This window comes from Sciurus carolinensis, chromosome 5, assembly GCF_902686445.1.
Source record: "Sciurus carolinensis chromosome 5, mSciCar1.2, whole genome shotgun sequence".
NCBI classification, from domain to species: domain Eukaryota; kingdom Metazoa; phylum Chordata; class Mammalia; order Rodentia; family Sciuridae; genus Sciurus; species Sciurus carolinensis.
The window spans coordinates 160238442-160254854 of NC_062217.1; positions in this window are offsets into that span (position 1 = coordinate 160238442).

Here is a 16413-nt window from a genome sequence, read left to right on the forward strand (position 1 = left end):
TTAAAGGTCACCTGAAGCACGTAATCTTCAAATCTGCATGCACAACCCTGATCTATCCCAGAACGTCAGTTTTATGTAAAGCCAACCATGAAACGATACCTCCTTAGAGACCTAACAGGCATCTAGAAAGTAACAGACCCCGTAATTCTTGATCTTCTCTCTCGAGGACTTTCTTCTCTCTCGAGGGCTTTCTTTCTCCACTCTCCTTCCCTGCCTCGTAGTAAAGGGCTTTCCATCTACCCAGGGTCCTTGGGTCCTCTTTTCCCTTATCCCCACCTTCCGTGTTGAATCCATGAGCACTGTCTATCAGTTCTACTTCCTGAACATGAACGAGTCCAGACAACTCTGCCAGCGTGGATCCAGCTGGGTCTGCCATCATTATTAAGTCCATCCTAGTTTAAGCCAGCGTCACCTTCAGCTTTGACTGGCAGAACAGCTTCCTAGCCGATCTCTCCGCTTCTCTCTTTTCCCTACTCCTTCATTCCATTTCTACACAGTGGCCAGGCTGACCTTTTAAAAAGCATACATTATATCACCTCACTTCCAGCCCTGATCCGATGGGCTTGGCTTCCCTGGACTGGAACAGAACTCCCTTACCCTGGGCCACCTGGTCCCTCCCTGCTCCGCCAACTTCTCAAACTCGCTCCCCTTTGTCAGTGCGTTCCAGCACATTGACTTTCTTTCTGTTCAGACCGCCCCGTCTTAAGCCACCTCCCCCCGCTGTCGCTCTCCTGGAATGCCACACTGTCCATCCACACTCACAGACTGGCTCTCATTCTTTGTCACTGCCAGTGCTTCCCTCAGAGGGGCTGTCTCCATCTGTCCCACCTCGGGTCCCCACCCACTCAAGCTGTTTCAGCTGTCCAGGCGGCACCCACGGACCTGACTGCTTTTCTTGTCATCTGCCATTGCCTGTCCCTTCCTGCTAGATTGCAGACTCCCAGAGAACAAAGAACTTGCCCTGCTCCCCACTGTGGTCCAGCACTTCGCAGAGTGCCTGGCACGTTGAAGGCACTCAGCGCGTGTTTGTGGCCTGAGTGAACAACTAGACGATGGAAGGAGGGAGAACTGGACTCAGAGGAGCTAGGCCACGTTCTCTGTGTCCCTGAGAAACAGCTACTTATCCATTCGGTCCGCACATCTTTTCTGATTGACGGTTAAGAAGCTGTCCCTGAACTCTGAGATTGAGAGTCCTGATGAAAGACAGATCATCATGGACCTGGGGCACGAGAAGTAGCCGATGGAGGGACCCCTTCCCAGCCCAGAGGAAGAAATAGCAAGTGGAGGCCCAGAAGGTGAGCAAGAACGGCAAGAGTCAGCAGAGAGTGGCTTACCAGGCACAGAGGCCCTGGGAGGACAGAGAGCAGGAGGAGGACCTGAGGGGAATTGACAGGGGCTGGAGCCAGACAGCAGAAAGAAGGAAAGAGGGAAGAGAGAAGAGAGGGCTGGAGGACAGGGAGGAAGAAGGGAAAGGCAAATGGACAGAGAAAAATTGAAGTCTGAGTTCAGGACTCTTCTGTTAGGAGACTGGGAGTCGGGGGAAGAGCACCGGATTCTGTTCGTGACCTTCTCTTGTGCTGGTCCTTAGGTCCTGGTCACCAGGACAGTTCCCTTTAGGTTGTCCTTGTGCCTGATGATAGCAACAGAGAACGTGCTGGGTGGTCCCAGGCTACTGTGTCTCCACCCCCTCCAACATTTACATTAGTGAGCTCCCGGAACTGGTACTGCGACCTCCATTCAGTGTGGACTCTGAGCTCCAGAGCCAGAGGGAGATGCTGGGAGCCGCAGAGCCGGGAGAGAACTGGCTCTTTGTCCCTGGGCGGGAGTACAGGCTGCAGCACAGCCCCTTGTGCTGAGCTGCGTCTTCTTGGGCAGACTCTGCACCTCCACCCAGGGAGTGTGTTCTGGAGGTCCCCAAGGGCCTGACCTGGCACCTTCCTTGGGCCTCCTGCCACATTCCTGTTGCTCCAAGAACCTTCTACAAGCCATTTGTCCACTGGTGGCTCCAGGCCAAGCTGACAGCATCTGTTCTGACTTAAAGTATTTATTTTGAGAGTCAAGTGTAGTTGAGCTGCATGCTTCTTGGCAGGGCCTGGCTGGCAGTGAACTTGGCCTGGGTGGTGCCTGGCTCTCTGGGTTGGTGCCTGGGCTGTTGAGAAGACCCAGCGGTGGCTGCCATCCTCCTCAGCCTCTCACAAAGGGTGTTATGTCCATGATATACTGTTAAGGGATGTGAGATGAGGGAGCCAGAGGGACGGTTCCACTTAATTGGGCAATTTTCTCTGCTCCTCCGGGCCTTCTGTGCCACGAGGAGACAGAGGTGTTTGCTCCACGGAGTCCTTCAGACTTATTGAGAGACCTGTGAGGCCAGAGAAATGCAAACTGCAGGTAAACAGAGGGAGTGAGTGACGTGTCCAGGGGTGAGTGGGGCAGCCTGGGTGTCCCGTGACCCTGGCCTCAGTGCTCTGGGTTGGCAAGCATCTGTCACTGATCCTTAGCAATGAGCACCCCCACCTGAGCCTTTAACATTATGGACAATTGTAATGGTTTCTGTCGTCAGGGGCCACGGCCCAGGCCCTCTGCTTTGCAGGGGTGATCTTCTGTAACCCACATAACTAGCCCTGGGGGGCAGGACATTACCCATGTGTCCCAGATGAGGAAATGGGGCTCAGAGATAGAGCCCAGGCTTTTAAATAGCAAATCTGGACTTTGAACTCAGGTCTGTTTGATTCTAAAGCCCCTGTTCATAACCCATATTCAAAATAGCAAGTGTACCTTGGGATAATTACTCACCAACCAGAGGATCTGGATAGAGTGCAGAGTGTCAGTGGAGTATGATCTGCAGTTAGGTGACCTTGGTCATTTACGCCACCTCTCTGCTTGGTGTTTTTCCATTTGGAAGGGAGTGCAATAATTCCTGTTTGTAAGCTAATGTGTGTTCCAAAAAGACCATGAAGAGGTGGTGCTTAACTCAAAATCTCGAATCCCTAACGTGGTTCAGCAGCGCACACCTCTCCCCAGCCTTCCTGCAGTTCGTACACACCTGATGTGATTCGCAGGCCAAAGCTGAAGATGATTCCTTCTGGTTTCTCTGGGTTGACCAGGCCCACACTCTTAGCTGGTGGACTCCTACCCCTGATATAGCTGCATTAGCCCTTTGGCATGTGGCACCATGGAACTTTCTGCATAGGTTAATAAAACCAATTATGTTTTCGCTGGAATCAGCTATTTCTTATGTAAGCTGAGAGTGGGTTGAAAAGAAGAGTAGGTTGGAGAGGGAATTGGGGAAGGCCAGTCAAGTCTGCTGCTCATGGACGAGGGTTCCTGAAGAAACAACCTTGAAACTCAGTGTTGGAAACATACAATGCAGAGAACAGCTGGGGGCGTAGAGAGTGGAGAAGGCATAAACAGGTTGGTATGCTGACTGCCAGCTCCCAGCCGGAGGGAACTGGAGGAGGGATCCCGCTCTTCTTGAGGCTCTTGGGGATGGAACAGAGGCATCTCCTCTGTTAGAGCCTGCCTTATTCTGTACTGCTATAAAATACTACAAATTAGATAATTTACAAAGAACAAAGATTTATTTTCTCACAGTTCTGGAGGTCAGGAAGTCCAGTTTCCTTTTTCTGGGAAGGACTATTCTCTGCTGCTAATATGGTCACACAGGAACAGAGGAACACCGTGTCCTCATGAGGTGGAAGAGTGTGGGGCAATTTTATTCATGAAAGTGGAACCCTCAGGGCTCAATTGTCTCCCAAAGGTCCCACCTCCCAATACTGTCACTTTGGGTTAACTGTCTCCTTGAATTTTGGAGGAGACACCATCATTTAAGCCATCATAGAGACAGGGGTTGGAGGAGGGAGTTGACTCAGGAGGGGCTGAGCTGAGGGGGCTCTCCTATAGCCTTCTTGGAAGATGCATGCAGGCACTGAATTTCTTACAACCCTGCCAGTAATGTGAAACAAAACCAGAGGAGGGTCAAGGGACTATGACCTGAAACCTCTCAAACTCTGAGCCAAAATAAATCTTTCCTCCTTTGTTTTTCTCAAGTATTTTGTCACAGCGATGAAAAGTTAACACAGTTATGTTTTATAAAATTTTATGGATATGTACATTCTTTATGAAGCAAAATTAGAATTATGTCATAGGCATTGTTTTTTAAGCTAATCACTTTGCCAAACAAAAATATCCAAACAAGATTATAATCTCTTGTTTTCTAAAGACCTTTTAAAGACTGGATAGCCACCATCAAATGATCATCACCAATATAACCAATATAACTCTGAACAATAATCAAAGTTCACATGTTTGGACAACTAAGTTGTTTCCAGTCTTTTTGATATTATTGATAACATTGGGGTGAACGACCTTTTGTTTAAATCTATGATGACTTTTTAAGCAAAAATTATTTCTTTAAGATCAATTCCTGGAATTGGTGTTACTAACTGAAAGGAAATGGACACTATTTTTTTTTTTTTTAAACTACTATGCTACATAGGCTGGTTTCAAACTGGTGGGCTCCAGTGATCTTCCCACCTCAGTCTCCTGAGTAGCTGGGACTACAGGCTCTGCCGCCACCCCTGCTGGGAACGAACACTTTTAGTAACATTTTTGATACATACTGTCAAATTGTTTAAATAAGGCTAACAGGAATATATCTTCCTTTTAAATCTGTGTATATTTAAAAAAATAAAATAAAATTCCATTTTTTATCTAGTGAATTCATTTTTTCTTTCCATAACATTCCATCCACTTGTCCAAGTTCACACAGCATAAATTCCACATCTAAAGAGAAATATCCTGTCCCAACCCCTTTTAAAAGTCATAGCGGCTGGGGTTGTGGCTCAGTGGTAGAGCGCTTGCTCAGCATGTGTGAGGCACTGGGTTCGACCCTCAGCACCACATAAAAATAAATACACAAAATAGTTATAAAAATATTTTTTAAAAAAATGTCCTTTTCAAACATATTCTTTTTCTCCTGACTACATATTCTCGTGATTTAAAGCTTTGTTCTTGGGTATTTCACCATCCTGATTATCATCTTTGAGATTCGGCTCAGTTTGCCCCAACACACACAGAGAGGCAGGTTAGCGGCCTCTGTGTCCTAGGGCTTTCTTCCTTAGTGACCTTATTTTCTTGGGCTCATTCAATTTAAAATTAAATGTAAATTAATTATCTTGCAAAAGAGTCAACTAATCAAAATATAGAAAGTATCCAGGTTCACATCAGTTTTTCCCTTATTTCTTATCTTACTCCTCTGGAACTCATTTCTCTTCAGTAGTATACATAATATATTTTTAAACTTAAAAAAAAAATAAGCCTGTTTAAGTCTCCTTCATTCTGCAGAATTTTTTCTTTCCACATTTTTATTGCTGCATGATAGTTGTACATAATGGTGGGATTTGTTGTTACCTATTTGTAGATCGTAACAATATAATTTGGCCAATATCATTCCCTGACAGTTTGTTTTTCATTTAACTGTATTTCTAGAAAATTTTCATGCCAGTGCATGTATATTTTTAAAATGACTACATGGTATTCTTCAGTGTGGGTCTACTATAATTTATCTTTTCTTCAACTTCCTATTTATTGACACCTAAGTTGTTACCATTGTTATTTTTACTGTTACAAAACAAGCTTCCGTGAATATTCCTGACATACATTCGTTCCCTTATCCTAGATTTCTGAAAGTGTCTGTTTGGATTAAAACAAATGTGAATTTTAATTTTCCCTGATTATTGCCAAATCTCCTTTCAAAACAACACCAATAACACATGAGTGCCCATTAAATTGCATTCTTGTTGGCACAGATGTAATCAGTCTTCAATTTTTATCAAACTGATAGATAATTTTGATGTATTAATAGTCTAATAATCTTACAACCAGCCAAGTGCCTTTTAAAAATCATATTTTGCTTCACCAGTTATATTTCTGCTGTGAATTTCTTGTTTATATTAAAGCATTTCTAATGGCATGTCTCTTTTTCTTGAGTTGTTTTAAAAACCACATCCTTAATATCTTCCAAATTTTCCCCTCCCCTTCTTTTCTCAGACATAGCCGTCCTTGCCCATGAGCCTGCCTATAAATGTGAACAGACCGCTCCTTAAGAAGGAAGCGGGGCTGGGGCTGTAGCTCCATGGTACAGAGCTTGCATGGAGCACAAGGCCCTGGGTTAGATCCCCAGAATTGTAAAACAAAAACAAACTAAAAAGATGGAAGCATATCTGTTTTTCTGGCATTTCCATTGAATTCCCTATTCAGTTGGTTTCATCATTTCCTGGATTCCCTGTTTTCCTCTTTCTTATTATTCCCCTGCTTTGTTAGAGGATGACCTCAAAGAAGAAATGCAAAAGAGGTGAAAATTCTACCTCTTTGCCTGTGTGAAAATGTCTTTATTCCACCCCTATCCTTCAGTGACTGTTTTGCTGGATATAAAATTATGTGTGGAAAATATCAAAGGCAATTTCTTCATGGCATCTTGGTATCCAGCGTGCTGAGGAGAAATATGATACCAATCTGATTGCTTCCTCTTAATCTTCCTTTTCTGAGATTAAAGACCTTTTTTATTTTCGGTGTTCTGAAATCTTATGTTTGTTAGCCATTATGTGATTCCCCTGTACCCATTATTGTATCTTCATAATCTGAAGACTTGTCTACTTCAACTTGTGGGAATTCTCCTCTATTATTTCTTTGACAATTTTTTCCTTCAATTTTCTCCATCTTCCCAGTAATTTCTTTTAGCTAATATTGAAAAGAATTTCTTTTTCACTTACATCCATTATATGGTCTTTCGTATTTAAAAAATTACTCAAAAAATTCTCCTTTTTCTTTGTTTTCTGTCAGAATTCCTTGTTTCCTTCTTAGCTCTTAGGTTCCTGTTGGTATTTTAATTTCAATCATGGTATTTTTATTTTTTAGGAGCTCTTTCTTACCCAGTTTTTCTTTCCTGTGTGAGTACATGTGTATGTGCACAGACGGTGGCTTCTTGAAACACTAAGGAAGCAACTTTTCTTCTGTTTCCTAAATTCCTACATTTTTTCTTAGAATGATTTTTCCTGTTACATACTTTCATCCATTTTCTTTTTATCCTTTCCTTGAATATTCGATACTATTTAATTTTTTGTCTCATATTTAAGAATGACTTACAAAGAAAAAGTTTAATAAAAGTTACCTTGCTAGATATTCCTAGTTGGATTTTATTCATTATTTCTTCCCATCCACACCGCCACAACTTGTCCATGGATTCCCCCTCCATGACTCATTTCATGGGCACACAGAAGATTGAGAATGCCAAGTGTTTTAGGAACTCTGTAGACAATGATCAAATATTTACTTACTTTTTTATTGTACCATAACTTTGATCCATCAAGTTTTAAAAACATGTTATTGAATTACCAAATATTTGGGGAATTTTTCTGGATAGTCTTTGGATTTTAATTTCTCATTGCATTGTAGTCAGATAACATTCTGTATGATTTCAATTCTTTAATTTTATTGGAACCCATTTTAATTCCAGCATATGGTATATCTTGATGAAAATACCATGTACCCTTGAAAATATTGTGTGTTCTGTTGTTGTGGGGCTAGTGCTCTTTCAATATCTAGGTCAATGTAGTTGGCAATGTTGTTCAGAAATTTATGCTTTATTTCCTGTCTAGTTATTCTATAAATCAAGAGATGAAATGGCAGAGAGATGGTGTTGTTAAATCTCCAATCATGACTGTGAACTTGATGCATTCTCTCTGGAAATCTGTCCATTTTGCTTTATATACTTGGAAGCTTTGTCATCAAATGAATACATATTTACAACTGTTTTGTTGGTAAACTCATACTTTAAACCTCTGTTTCTCTTGTAATACTCTTTTTTCTTACAGTTTACTTTATCTGCTGGTAATAACTCTAGCCTTCTTGTACCTGCTGCTTGCATGATACCTCTTTTTCTATCTGTTTTCTTTGTTTCAACCACCTGAGTATTTATATTTAAAGCATGTCTCTTGTTGATAGCACACAGTTGAGTCATGCTTTGCTATTATTTTCATGATCTTTTCTATTAGAGTGGCTATACCTTTTATGTTTTTTGTAATGTATTATGACTGGATTTTGCTTTACCATTTCCTATATTGTTTCAGTTTACCCCACCTGTTTTTTTGTTTCTCTATTTCTCCTTTTTGTCCTTTGGATTTATTGAGTATTTTCACAATTTCATTTCAATTTATTTTTAATTAATTAATTAATTTTAGTACTGGGGCCTGAACGCAGGGGCACTTTACATCCCCAGTTCTTTTTTAGGAAAACAAAATTTATTTTGAAATAGAGTCTCACTAAGTTGCTGAGACTGGTCTCAAATTTGTGATTCTCCTCTCTCTGCCTGCTGAGTTGCTGAGATTACAGGTGCATGCCATTGTGCCAGACTCAATTTACTTTATTGTTATTTCTTCACAAATTTGAGGCCAGCCTCAGCAACTTAGAGAGACCCTGTATCAAAATAAAAAGTAAAAAGGGTTGGGGTGTAGCTCAGGGATAAAGCACCTTGGATTCAATGCCCAGTACCAAAACAAAGAAAAATAATACTATACAAGACAATCAAGATGGGGAGCTATGCTTTAAAGAAATTAAGAAAAAAATGGTGTTTGATGTTACCCATATACTTACTACTTCTGGTGTTATTTAGTCTTGACAATCCAAATTTCCCTTCAGTCTTAAAATTTCCTTTAGCATATCTTGTGGCTCCAGTGTGCTGGTGATGAATTGGTTTCTGTTAATCTAAAAATGTCTTTATTTCACCCTCATTCTTAAGATTTATTTTTTCTGGATACAGAATTCTCATTACAAATTTGCTCTCAGCACTTTATTTTTGGGGGCTGCAGGTGGTAGAGCATGCGCTAGCATGAGCGAGGTCCTGGATTAAATCCCCAGCAAAAAGTACCAAACAAGCAAAGAACTTTCTAGTGTCTTCTGACCTTGAAATTATCTACTGTCTGCAATTAAAGTTCTTGTCTGCAATAACTTGTATTATTATTTCTCTCTGTTTAATGTGTCATTTAATTTTGTCTGCTGTTAATGTTTTATATTTTTCACCAGTTTTATTGTGATATATCAAAGTGTGATTTTTTTTTTTTTTTTTTTTTTTTTTTTGTATTTGTGTTTCCTAAGATTCCTGAGCTGGAAATTTATCTTTTTCACCAAAAGAAAATATGCAGTAGAATACTTGGCCCTTTTTATTATACATTTTTGTTCCTGTTTCATTCTTTCTATTTGCCCCTTTTGAAAATTCAACTAAATGATATTAGATATTTGATATTGTCCCACAGATCATTAAATTTCTGTTTATTTAAAAAACCTTCATCTTTTTGTTCTTCTGATTGGATTATTTCTTTGCTCTATATTCAATTTCAATTATTATTCCTTTTATCATTTTCAATCTGCTGCTAACTTCAGTTTGCCGGGGAGGGTTTTGGGGATTGAACCCAGGCCCTTGCACATTCTAGGCAAGCACTATACCACTGAGTGTTAACTTCTTTTTAAAAAACTTTAATTTTTTTTTTGTTGTTATAGGATAGCCACTTGATTCTTTGTTTATAGTTTCTATTTCTCTGCTGAGATTGCCTACTTTTGTTTATTTTTATGAACATATTTTCCTTAACACCCTTGAGAACAGTTACAATAGTTGTTTTAAAGTTCTTGTCTGCTAATTCCATATCTGGTTCATCTTCCAGTAGGTCTCCAATGATTGCCTTTTATTTGGGGTATGAATCACATTTTCTTCTTTCTTCATATGTCTAGTAATTTTGCATTGTGTCCTGGACATTTTGAAGGACACATACAGGCACATACACACTTGTTTTGCAGACTTTTAACTTGATTGGGCTCAAAATTCAAATTCTAAATCCTCTGTGGTTGTTGGCATAACATAACTGAACTTCTGGAAGTCTGCCCACACCAGTCTAAGTCAGAGGTCAGCACAATTTATTTGTGGTTCCTTTCTTCCGTTCTCTCTTTTCTCAGACTTTTCTTCTCATTCCTTTGCTTCTGAGAACCAGTTCTGCCCTGTGCATCTTCAAGCCATGAGACTGTTGGTAAACCATGGGAATGGGAAACTCATTCATTCTCGTACCCTGGGTCCAAGTATCAATTTCCAGTTTTTGCTTACTCTCCAACTCCTGCAGATAACTGTTTTGTGTATTTTGTACAGAGTTTACATTTAGCATCTGAAAGAAGTTTATATCAACAGGAGCTACTCTGCCATTATCAGGGAACCCACATACAGTTTTAACACAGGTGCATTAGCCTTTTATTTTTCTGTTAGTGTGCAGAGCATACACACACACACACACACACACACACACACACGTTCGCACCGTGAAGGCTCGCTTCCATTTTTAGTCTTCCCCATCTCCTCCTGTTCTAATGTTGACATCATTTGAGATGTTTCCAAATACTATTAATTTTTATGCACTTATTTATGCGTGAAAATGATTTGAATTTATACACTAAGCAAAACTGAATTAAAAACTCATCTATCTTTTCCTTTATTTTATCTTTGTTTTTGCTGAAATAATTCTTTCAGAGAATATAAATGTGGTAATATTTACAATTTTCTGAATATTAGACAAAATATTTTATCTTCCCACTTGAATGAAATTTGAGTAGATAGATTTGAGATGAAAAATTAATTTCCCTTAGAATTTGAAGATATTCTTTTCCTTTAGCATGATGCTATTGAGAAGACTGATTCCATTTTTTTAAAAGATTTTTTATTCTATCATATGTTTTATAAAATTTTGCATGATATGTTTAGTTTAAAGTCAATTTTTTTCAAGGAATTTAGTAGGTACCTTCAATAGGGAGGATCAGCTCTACATATATATATATATATATATTTGCCATTAAAATAAGACCATTTTTCTTTGTTCTATTCTCTCCATCCTTTCCATCAAAAAGTCCTACTGGATGAAATGAAAAACAAGGACAACATTTTTGGGGGTTATATTTTGGATTCGTCAGTTTACACTGTATTCTATACAAATACCTCCTCTCAGTTTTCTAAGTGATTAAGTTCTTGCTGGTTTTCTGCACACCTATTCATTATTTTTGTGGCCAATATTTTGATTCCCACGCTTGCTAATTTGTTCTTTCTCTCTCTCCCCTCCTCTCTTTTGCAGATCTTTAAAAAAATTTTTTTACTTGTTCTTTTTAGTTATACATGACAGTAAAGTGTATTTTGATGTGTCATATATACATGGAGTATTACTTCCCATTCTTGTGGTTGTACATGATGAGGAGTTACAGTGGTCATGCATTCATATGTGAACACAGGAAAGTTATATCTGATTCATTCTACTGTCTTTCCTATTTCCATCCCTTTCCCTTCTCTTCATTCCCCTTTGTCTAATCTAATGAACTTCTATTCTTTCCTTCCCACTCACTTATTGTGTGTTAGCAACCACATACCATAGAGAACATTTGGTCTTTGGTTTTTTGGGATTGGCTTATTTCTGTTAGCATAATAGTCTTCAGTTCCATCCATTTACCGGCAAATGCCATAATTTCATTCTTCTTTAAGACTGAGTAATATTCCATCATGTATATATACCATATTTTCTTTATCCATTCATCTGTTTAAGAGTACATAAGTTGGTTCCATAGTTTAGTTAATGTGAATTGAGCTGCTATAAACATTGATGTAGCCACGTGATTATAGTATGCTGATTTTAAGTCCTTTGGGTATAAACCAAGGAGTGGGATAGCTGGATCAAATGGTGGTTCCATTCCAAGTTTTCTGTGGAATCTCCATACTGCTTTCCAGGGTGGTTTTTTTGTTTTTGTTTTTGTTTTTTTTTTTTTGCAGTTCTTAATTATACAAATTCTAGATTCTTTTTCTGTCCTGAGTAAATCTGTTACCTTAGTTTTCATTCTTATGTCTGATTGGCACCTCTCACGTATTTGGTCGTTTTCAATTGTTTCTTTTCCTTTGTCCAAGACTCCATCTACCTGCCTATTCTTTTCAAATGTTACTTGGGAGGGATGTTCAGGAGACACCACAAAATCTTGAAAGACCTCAAGAGTAGACATGTGGATTGCTTCAGTGCAAATGGAGTCTACAAAGTCCATATCTAGAAAAATATCTGAAAACCTTGACTTTCACCTGTGTCAGGAAAATGGTACAGACCTGATGGTCCCTGAAACTAGGATAACCAATGATCAGGATGGACTTCCAGGAGGGAAAGCTCTGACCTTTGGCCTTTGACCTTTCTTATTTAGAACCACCATGCACTTCAATAACCCAGTTGAATATGGCATTGAATTCCCCAACCCAGGAACACAGCGGGCCTCGCGTGGCGTTCTTGGGCATGGCTGAGCAGAGCTGGTGGGACCTGAGGATGTGATTGTCTCCCACTCTCTGCCCTGACCTCACCTGTGTCTCTCAAGACCTAAGATACAATGGAAATAAAATGGACGTTGGAGCTGAATGTCACCAATGGCGGCCTGCCGGAATGGCATTATTTCTCTTGGCCCAGTTTCCTGGGGCATACTGCTGGGCCTAATTTCTGCGCTCACTTATTCTGCTGGGACTGCAGACCTTTAAGACTAGGAAAAGAACACAGGCAGTGTCGGACGCGTGAAAAGTCACTCAGCACACCGAGGCTGCTCTCTTGTAATACGGTATTTCCCCCAGGATAGCATCTAATTGCCACTTGAACGAACCCACTGTCTTTACCTCTGTGCCTTGCCCAGTAGGCCATTGCAAACATTTATTATTCTTTGAGTGACAAAGCTCTTTCCATCTGTCTCTTCTGAATTTGTTTTTTTGAACTCCCCCTTCTGCCCCCACGCCTGTCATCGAGGCAATATCAAAAGTAGCAACATGCATTGATATTACCCACTCTGCAAAAGATCTTGTGGACCGCAGTCTACCCTTCAATGTCTTTTTTGAAGTTAGAGCAAAGATTTTTTTTTCCCAACCTTTCAGGAAGTTGCACAATTTTCTCAGGAAATTAGCATGAGAGAAAATATTTGCTAACATCTGACTTCCCTTCAACCAAACCCACCTGCTCTGGAAAAACTACTGGAGAAACACATTTCCAGAAGGTTCATTTTGGAGGCAAAATGGTTGTCTTATTTCCTTGACTATTGCTTAGTGCATTCAGAAGAAAAGAAAAAAACATCAAGTGTATATTTTAGTGATTTGAAGAAGGATCTGAAGTGAGAGGAAGGAAGCCTTGAAGAAGTGACGTCCCCACCTGATAGGTTGATTAAGGTTCTATGGAGTGACCTTCTGTGATAAGCCAGGACCTGTTCTACTGCAGCTCCTTACAGCCCAACAACTCCACAGAGTAGGCCTGAATATCTTAACTTTATTTTTATAGATGAGGGATCTGAGGCCACACAGAGGTCACAGTGATTGTGGCTCCATTGCTGAGCACTCAGGAGATGCCAGGCAGCTACCTCCCCCTATACGCGTAGATCTCACTTGGTCCTCATCATGGCTCATGTGGCCGTAGCTCATGTTCCTGGGTCTGACTCGATATCCTGTTTGCCGTTTTCTTATGCTTACTTTGATCATTAGTCAGTCTCTTCTCATGAACTTGCTTGATTTCCGTGGATGTCTTAAATCTCTTCCATCCTCCACCCATTGATAGGCTGAGCAAAATCTTTCATTTCAGAGGTTCTCACTGTCCATTGTCTCAGGTCAGAGGGCTTGGTCAAGTGTTCTCTAATGGAGGTTTAAAAAATCTCTAATGTCAACATCTTGGCTACTTTCCCTTTCAGGGCAGGACACTTGATCCTTGCTGGTCAGTTAGGGTCCCCCTTCCCCCTTATGTCTGATTAGTTTGGGGTTGGACATGGGATCCAGAGTTAATCAGAACCTTCTAAATATTTCTCTAATAGATCCAACATCAGGATAATCTTCTTCCCTTGGGTTTATATTTTGGGTAAATATGAATATGGGACAGGTAGCTGTTCTTAGTTCTTTTCTGTTGCTGCAACAGAATTCTTGAGACTGGGTAACTTATAAAGGAAACAGGTTTACCCTGCTCATGGTTTTGGAGACTGGGAAGTCCAAGAGCACGGTGCTAGCACCTGCCCAGCTTTTGGTGAGTGCCTTCTGCTGCTTCAACTCAAATTGGGAAGTAGAAGGGGAGCGGGGGCACATGAAGAAGAGGCAAGACATGGGGGTTGGACTTGCTTTATGACAACCTACTCTCACAGTAACCAGTCCAGTCCTGTGGAAGAACTCACACTGGCATTCATCTGTTTGTGAGGCTCCGCCCCCATGACTTAAACACCTCCCACTAGGCTCCGCCTCCCAACTGCTGTGGTGGGGAACAAACCTCAACATGAACTTTGGTAGGGGCAAACCATATTCCAACTGTAGCAGTTGACAGTTTCTTTGCCCCATAAAGAAAGTGTGTCTACAGATTAAAACTAATACTGAGATAGAGACAAAGACTTACCAGTGTCTTTTAAGGTTTTGAATCTAGCCATCTCTATAGGCAGTTCTGGACTTTTTAGTTACAACAACAAATAAATCTCCCTTCTTGCTTAAACTGGTTCAAATAGTCTGTCACTTGTAACCACTAACCTGGTTTTCTGGAAGGGAAAAAAGAAAACACACACACACACACATACACACCTTAATTTTTAGTGTTTGTCCATTACCGTGGTGTAACTGCTGCCTACAAGGGCAGATGTCAAGTGGCCCAGGTTTAACTGTTTCCTTGAAAACTTAATATTTGACAATTGGCTTTTGTGAGCAAGAACCAGCCAGCTCCAGCCCTCCACAGCTTGCAACTTAGAGTCCCAGTGAATGGGTTCCCTGTGGACCCACTGAGGTGAGGGAAGTGACCACCGTGCCACCTGGGTGGCCTCTTGCTGCCCTTCTGCATCCTGGAGAGTGCTCAGCCCTCCCTGGGCACTCCAGGGGGAGGACCTCGCGCTTTAATTTTGAGGCATTAGCACTTGTACGATCTCAGTGTTCTGGGTGTGATTGGTGGCTGTCTCCATCTTCAGAGCCACCCCTGACCCAGTCTGTCCCTGACTGTGCACATGTCACGCACTCCCCTCCACAGAATCAGTCCCTTGCTGTCCCGTTTGGAGCATGTGCTGCGTGCAGCCAATGGGCTGGGGCGACGCTCCATCCTGCAGGTGACTCCATTGTGGGTCTGAAGAGGGCCCTGGGGCTTTTCTGAGAGTGACCTCCACCCCCCAGGATCTGGGATGCCAAGGGCCAAGCGGGGAGGGAGGAGACCACGGGAATGTTTCATGGACCAATTGGTTTTCTCCTCTCATGCTCCACCCTCCATTCCTGTCTCTGCTCCCGTTTTTTTCTCCTGGCTTCATTTTCTTTATCATCGTGACACTCAGTTTCCACGTCTGTGGAATGGGGACAGAGTACTCAGCCCACAAGGTCCTGGGAGGAAAGCACCCCTGCCCTGCCTGCTGCAGGCGGGCAGTGCGTGCCATCCACCCCAGCTTACCTGCCCTGGCCCTCTCACCGGCTCCTGGTAGCTGGCTGCACCTCTAAGTGGCTGTCAGAGCCCAACGGGTCTGAGCACTGGGAGGGAAACCTTTTAAATCCCTTTTCAGGTTTCTAGGTGCTGCCCTTTCTGTGTTGATATTTGTGGATCCTGACTTGGCTTTTGTGCAGCCACGTCATCTGGTTGACCTATTTCCTGAGGATGTTTCCTTGGGTTCCACAGATGGTGAGGAAGGGGAATTGCTGCTGACAGCCAGGGCCTGGGCTCCCTCTTCGCTGCAGCAGGAGCCCGCTTCCACCAGGGCGGTGACTCACCCGTATTAATTGCACCGCAATTATCCCGGGGAGCCTGAGTTTCCTCTGGATGTCTCCTGTCTGGTTTCCTCTGACCTGGGCAGCTGTCTAATAGAGATGGCTTTGGCGATTTCTTCGTTAATGCGGTTCATTATTTCCAGCGCTGCCTTCCGCCTTCGGTGGCTAGAGGCTTCCCTGCTCTGACTTGGAGACTTTCATGAGCCGTTCTTCAATCGGGGCTCGGTGCTGCCCGCATTGTCTGTGGGAGAAATTTCATTTGCAAATCAGAAGCAGTTCACAGAGCGTGCGGAGGTGTTGCTGCACGAGACGCGTTTTCATCTTCCCTGCGTCTCTCCCTAGTCACCCCCGCGTGCCTCTGCTGAGGAGGAGGAGGTCCCTGTCTCCCAGACTCCAGGAGCGCCAGGCAGACAGCAGAGCAGTGGGCAGGGATTTGTTTGCTCCTCAGCTGCGCTAATTATCTGCAGAACCCGCCGAGCCTCTTCTCCCGGCTTCGTGCCCCACGCGGGGTCATGCCACAGAGACCCAGACGTCTGGAACCCTAGAAGCTTCTGATGTCAAATGTCTTCAGGAAATTACAAAAATCAAACCAACTCACCTAAAACTTTCTATTCCCCTCAAAACTC